The sequence below is a fragment of the Chelonia mydas genome, chromosome 1, assembly GCF_015237465.2.
Source record: "Chelonia mydas isolate rCheMyd1 chromosome 1, rCheMyd1.pri.v2, whole genome shotgun sequence".
Taxonomy (NCBI): Eukaryota; Metazoa; Chordata; order Testudines; family Cheloniidae; genus Chelonia; species Chelonia mydas.
Window position 1 is genome coordinate 149,376,041 of NC_057849.1, and position 7,345 is coordinate 149,383,385.

The window sequence follows — 7,345 nt, forward strand, 5'->3', positions numbered from 1 at the left end:
CAGATGAACTATTAGAGAAACTGGGACGGGCCCAGTTCATCTCTACCTTGGACTTAACCAAGGGGTACTGGCAGGTACCGCTAGATGAATCTGCCAAGGAAAGGTCAGCCTTCACCACACATCTTGGGCTGTATGAATTTAATGTACTCCCTTTCGGGCTGCGAAATGCACCCGCCACCTTCCAAAGACTTGTAGATGGTCTCCTAGCGGGATTAGGAGAATATGCAGTCGCCTACCTTGACGATGTGGCCATATTTTCGGATTCCTGGGCAGACCACCTGGAACATCTACAAAAAGTCCTTGAGCGCATAAGGGAGGCAGGACTAACTGTTAAGGCTAAGAAGTGTCAAATAGGCCTAAACAGAGTGACTTACCTTGGACACCAGGTGGGTCAAGGAACTATCAGCCCCCTACAGGCCAAAGTGGATGCTATCCAAAAGTGGCCTGTCCCAAAGTCAAAGAAACAGGTTCAATCCTTCTTAGGTTTGGCCGGTTATTACAGACGATTTGTACCGCACTACAGCCAAATCGCCGCCCCACTGACAGACCTAACCAAAAAGAAACAGCCAAATGCTGTTCAGTGGACCGAAAAGTGTCAGAAGGCCTTTAACAAGCTTAAAGCGACACTCATGTCTGACCCTGTACTAAGGGCCCCAGACTTTGACAAACCGTTCCTAGTAACCACAGATGCGTCCGAGCGTGGTGTGGGAGCAGTTTTAATGCAGAAAGGACCTGATCAAGAATTCCACCCTGTAGTGTTCCTCAGCAAAAAACTGTCTGAGAGGGAAAGCAACTGGTCAGTCACTGAAAAAGAATGTTACGCCATTGTCTACGCTCTGGAAAAGCTACGCCCATATGTTTGGGGACGGCGTTTCCACCTGCAAACCGACCATGCTGCACTGAAGTGGCTTCACACCGTCAAAGAAAATAACAAAAAACTTCTTCGGTGGAGTTTAGCTCTCCAAGATTTTGATTTCGACATCCAACACATCTCAGGAGCTTCTAACAAGGTGGCTGATGCACTCTCCCGTGAAAGTTTCCCAGAATCAACTGGTTAAAATCGTCCTTGAGATGTAGAAAATATTGTTAGTCTTTATGTACTTGGTAGTATATTTAGAGATGCATGTGTCTTATTAACTCTGTTTTTCCTAGAGCTCCAGGAAGAAATCCCAGCCAGTGTTTCACCCTAGCTGAGATTTGGGGGGCGTGTCATAAATATAAAGGGAAGGGTAAACCCCTGTAAAATCCCTCCTGGCCAGAGGAAATCTCCTCTCACCTGTAAAGGGTTAAGAAGCTAAAGGTAACCTTGCTGGCACCTGACCAAAATGACCAATGAGGAGACAAGATACTTTCAAAAGCTGGGAGGAGTGAGAGAAACAAAGTGTATGTGTGTCTGTCTATATTCTGTCTTTGCCGAGGATAGACCAGGAATGAAGCCTTAGAACTTTTAGTAAGTAATCTAGCTAGGTACGTGTTAGATTATGATTTGTTTAAATGGCTGAGAAAAGAATTGTGCTGAATAGAATAACTATTTCTGTCTGTGTATCTTTTTTGTAACTTAAGGTTTTGCCTAGAGGGGTTCTCTATGTTTTGAATCTAATTACCCTGTAAGGTATCTACCATCCTGATTTTACAGGGGGGATTTCTTATTTCTAATTACTTCTATTTCTATTAAAAGTCTTCTTGTAAGAAAACTGAATGCTTTTTCATTGTTCTCAGATCCAAGGGTTTGGGTCTGTGGTCACCTATGCAAATTGGTGAGGCTTTTTATCCAACATTTCCCTGGAAGGGGGAGGTGCAAGTGTTGGGAGGATTGTTCATTGTTTTTAAGATCCAAGGGTCTGGGTCTGTAGTCACCTAGGCAAATTGGTGAGGCTTTTTTACCAAACCTTGTCCAGGAAGTGGGGTGCAAGGTTTTGGGAAGTATTTTGGGGGGAAAGACGTGTCCAAACAGCTCTTCCCCAGTAACCAGTATTTGTTTGGTGGTGGTAGCGGCCAATCCAAGGACAAAGGGTGGAATATTTTGTACCTTGGGGAAGTTTTGACCTAAGCTGGTAAAGATAAGCTTAGGAGGTTTTTCATGCAGGTCCCCACATCTGTACCCTAGAGTTCAGAGTGGGGGAGGAACCTTGACATGTGCTTTGCTGTGATAAGAGGAAAGACTGTCACTTAGGATGTCTGGAAAGGGAAATGAGGAATTTATTCAGTGGTATACAAATCATATTGCTCTCTTCTGTAAGGATCCAGCAAGTCTCAGCAGCTTGAGTGAGGCAGGGGGATGGAATGGTGCATGAGAAAGGATCCTGTTCCAGAGCCACTGTTCTAGCATTCCCTGCTAACCATGGACACTTCCCTTCCCCTCCCCCCCCCCATGCCCCCCCAGTTGGTGAGAGGGTTTTGTCTTTCCTTCTTCCTTTGGCTGTTGGGAGAAGGAGGGAGCTTTTCCTTCATGCACTCTCGCTCCTTTCAACCTTGTGAATTGCATCACCACTGCTACGGGACTGTGCGTGCATGTTGGGGCGGGAGGAGGTAATTTTTTTTGTCCAGTTTTTCCACCCTTTCTGCTGACCTGACCTGGGTTGGTGGGGAGAGAAGGAGTGGAATCTCTTTCCCCTCCTCAGGGAGGGAAGATTCTGCATGCGGGCACCTCTCTCCTTTACGTAAACTGACTTTGAGACCTGATGGAAATGCAGATGATGCAGATTTACTTCCCATAATGTTCCAGTGTAGCTTGGGCAGAGGAGACACGTGGGGGATTAGGGGGTGCAGGCAGGGTCACGCCTCCCCCACCCCCTCCCCGATTTGCTGCTTGGCTTTTACTGAGCATGCTGACACGGACTGAGCATGCTAGGTAACACTGCTGTAGCTGGCTGCCCTCACTCTGCCCCCGCACTATCGGCAATATCGGCAGGCATGGGTCGCCTCTGAGCTTGAGTAGCTGCGGGCCACCACCAAGTGCCCAACTAGCTCACAGAATATTGCTATAGGACCTCACTCCGCAGCACCCTATTCAGTTTTTAAGAGACGAGGCCCAAAACATTGACCTTTGTCAGTCCAGTGAGGATGAGTAGGGATAGTACCATGTCCTTGAGGGGAAGCTGAAGGCATCTGATGGCCTACTTGTGTTCTAACTCAACTCATAAGGCCAGAATTTACTGCTATTGTGAAATATTTTTTCACTTTAATGATGGGGAAAGTTGGGGTTTTCCATTTTTTTTCTTCAGATTTTTGGGAGCCAGCATCCACAGCAAAAACATGGATGTCACTGATGTGGCACCTGCACTTTGGGGCTCTCTGTTGTTCTCTAATTTCGGCGATTGGAAGCAGAGGTCAAGAGATCTGCTGGAGCTGTAGGCAGGCCCCTCTTCTGCAGCCATTGCCCTGTGTGGAACCTGCCCACACCCCTCTCCCACTTTTATTTTTGCACTGAAGTAATGGAGGAAAATTCTATCCCGATTACTTTTGCTCAAATATAAATTGTATTTGCTGTAGTACGTATGTTAAATAGTTAAACTTGGTTCAGACTTGCATGTAATAATTGCATTGTATTCAATTATTATTGACTTGAATTTAAGCCTAAAACCAACCAGGCAAAAGATATTTAATAATTGAGAAACTTCGAGGAACAGTACACTGAGCCCAATGAAATAAGCATTCATCAGCAAAAGAGATTAAATGTTACTGCCATCAGTTAAGCTTTTGGGGGAAGGGAGATGTCTGATCCAGTTAATGCAAAGTATGAATTGATGTAGTTTTAATTTTCTTCTTATAAGATTTACTGCTTTACATGTAAATACCAGCCAGTGATTTGGCTATGCTAGATTTTCCATTCTTATGGAGAATGTGTTCATGTACTGGAACTTAACTGATCACACTGAGTTAAGGGGAAGATAATGAAAAGCTATGGAGTGAATAATGGCTTTAAAAATGAGGCAAGGGGACTAGATGATAGAATACTATACAGTAGCAGTGGTTTAGCCAGATTTAGAGATTAAATATACATTTCTGGACATCTGGCTGCTCTAATGTCTGTATAGACCTTATATATAGAATTAGAATATATAAAAATATATGTGTTAACTTACAATAATCGACTCTCTTAAGGTATGCCTACATTGCAACAAAACACCCGCCACTGACTTGGGCTTGTGGGCCTCGGGCTGCAGGGCTATACAATTGCAGTGTAGACATTTCGGGTGAGGGCTGGAGCCTGAGCTCTGGAGCCCTCCCCGCTTGCAGGGTCCCAGAGCCTGGGCTCCAGTCCGAACCCAAACATCTACACTGCAATTTTATAGCTCCACAGCTAGAAAAGGCATGTTAATATTAGCTCTCATAGAAACATGCAACATGTATTTTTTTGATATTACATCATGGAAAACCATATGTCAAGCCTCTCGTTCGCAGTAGTAATCTGGGGGGACAAAGGGGAATGTTGCATTGGCTCATGGGTGGTAATGGAACAATGACAAGACAAAACTGTGATACAGAATAACCTCTCATTACTGTAATGTCATCTTATTTTTATTTATGTGTTTGAGTTTCCAGCAAGCATGGATTATAAGTCTGTAAAAATTTTAAAAACAACTATTAGAAAACAATATGATGGCTCAGTGCCAAAAAGGATGCTCCCCAGCCATCTGGTCAAAATCTGCTCAACACCCACCCAGTGTTTTGTGAGCAGGAAGTACAGATTATTCCTGAAGGCCTGGGGGTCAAAATGTCAATGATTTTATGTTCTTTGCAGTGTGTTTTTAATGGGTATATTTGGTCCAGTAGAAGTCCACTCTGGTGTTTCCCATAATACATCTGTACTAAAAATTCATCTTAAGTTAATTGTCTATATGTTATAAGAATGGAGGCTTGAAAGATTGACTATTTTGGCATAGTATCCTAAAATAATTAAATGAAATATGAATACAGGCCGGTGGATGTGAGGAAAGGGATTGCTAATATTTTCCAAATGAAAGAAAACATACAAACTAATATAAGTTTGAGAATATTCAGAAATGTGTAATGTTGCTGTGGGACCAGATTTTTAAAGATATTTAGATACCTAGGTGCTTTTGAAAATCCCCTTAGATATATAAACACGTTTACATAACCACCGTGATAAGGTTATTAAAGTGTCACCTGGTGGCTAGTATTTGGTGAATGCATATTTGCAGTACTCATGGCATTCTGGGAGTTCTGAAGTGAGAAGCAGAAGTCTGTTTGAGGTAGGCCTGCTGAACTCAGTAGGAGTTTAAAGGGAGAATATGACCTTTATGCAGTAACTAAACATCTAGTTATTATTTGTTCAGTGCCTCAGTGTTGCATGGCCTACTCAAGGGAAGTGGATTTTCCCTCTGAGGCCCACCACTATTTCTGCCCTTTGTTTCTCTTCCTTCCCCATCCTCCTGGAGTGAGATTAATAGGGGACGTAGGAATTCACATCTCTGAATCATTATTTCAGTCTGTCTGCAAGCTCAGAGAGACATCATAACATAGGTTTACACTGATTACATTTGGAAGATTATATCTGCAGCTAGGGGCTAGAAACTTACTTTAGAAAAAATAAAAACTTAGATTCTGAAGAATCTGTTCATGTCATATACATTGGATTCAGTCCATGGGCTGTATGCTTTTGGATCCCTGAGCCAGAAGTTGGAAATTTACCAGACATCTACTAGGTAGAGTACTAAACTTATAAGCCAGAATAGGCTGAAAAGATGATGAAGTGGGGAGGGAAGGCAAGGCATTAGTTGAGGTCCAGTGCAAAATTGGAATAGAAAACCCTGCTTCCTAGCATTCCCCAGGTGCTGAGCATGAAGGAGGGTGCTGGGATTTCTACCAAGGTGCTGTCTTTGAGTTGAGATTGGGGGCTCCATCTTCCATATTTGATTATTGCTAATAAGTATATAATAAACAGGAAGTTGGTTTATATTTAATCCACATTTGGTGGGTTTTCTTTCCAGACAGAAGGGCTAGAAACTCAATTTTTTTTTTTAAAGTATAAAAGTTTAAGTTTGGCAGAAATTGATGTCTTTCCACAAAGTGCTTTCCATTCACCATGGTGGAAAGTACATTTTGCAGGTCAGTTTTTTCAACCTATCTTCTGTGTACTGATCTAGCTACAGTTTATTAAGATATACCTGAATGGTACTGTAATATGAAAATAAATTTTGTTTGCTAAACTGTAGTGAAAAAAACCTATAATGGAATACCTTGGTATTATCCTTTAACATCAAATAGTTATTCTGTATTTTTAAAAAGTATTCAGCTTCACTTATTTTACAGATGCCTTAAGCAAAGTAAGCATGCAACTTAGATACCGATGTAATAAGTTGCAACAATATTTTGAGAGTATTGTTTCATGATAGCATGTGAGCCTGTTGAACTCTGCCAGTAAAACTATAAATATATTTTAACTAGACCTGGACAACATTTTTTGATAATAAAGGTATTTTTTTGGTTGAAAAATGTGGTTGCATGAAGAAATGGGGGTTTTTGTGTTTTGTTTTTTCAAAAATATTTCAAAACAAATAATTCAGAGAAAATCTTTTGAGATATTTTTGTATTTTCAAACTGTTTAGTTTCAAAATTGTGGGAAAATGCCCTCCTTTTCTGATTTAAATTTTTTTCTCCAAAAGTGTGGGTGGGGAGAAAGGGGATATAATACTTTCAGTTTTTAGCACTCTCTCTGTTTAGGTGAGTAAAAGTAACACTTTGACTTTTTCTGATGGAACCCCCCCACTTTTTACACTTCCTTAATTTTTAAAATTTTCTTATAGGAAAACAATTATTTCCTGATGGCAAAATTTCATTTTCCTGCTAGCTCTAATTTTCATCCTGGTTATTCCTCAGAGCCACATAAGAACCCAAGATTAGGAAAGAGGAGTTGGAGCAGGCCTGGTAAATAACCTTTGACCTTCCTTGCTCCGGTGTGTGTATGAACCATTTTGAGGCTAGGGGAGGCCTAGTGTAGGCCACCATGACTCTAAACAGAAGAGTCTGTGATTTCAACTGAAGAGGTCATCTAAAGGATTTGTGCGGTGTCTCTTTGACCATGGCTGCAAGCAAAATAGAGTGGAGTTGCTCCTGACACGTTTGGCCTGAGGAGGTCCTTGGTCTAGTCTGAGCGGTACTGTCTGGTGAGGGCCACAGGTCTAGGGTTGCCAACTTTCTGATTGCAGAAAACCAAACAACCTTGCCCCGCCCCTGAGCACTGCCCCCACTCACTCCACACACACCCCTCCATCATTCGCTCTCCCCCACCCTCGCTCACTCATTCATTTGGGGTGCAAGAGGAGCTGAAGGCTCAAGCTGGGTGCGAGCTCTGGGGTGAAGCCATGGATGAGGGGTTTGG

At 42.4% G+C, this 7,345-nt stretch overlaps 1 protein-coding gene across 2 annotated transcripts in view; it reads left to right on the top strand.

The window, feature by feature from the left end:
- The window catches only part of TSPAN7 (tetraspanin 7), a 192,583-nt gene that overhangs the window by 91,107 nt on the left and 94,131 nt on the right, over positions 1-7,345 (top strand). The window lies entirely within an intron of this gene.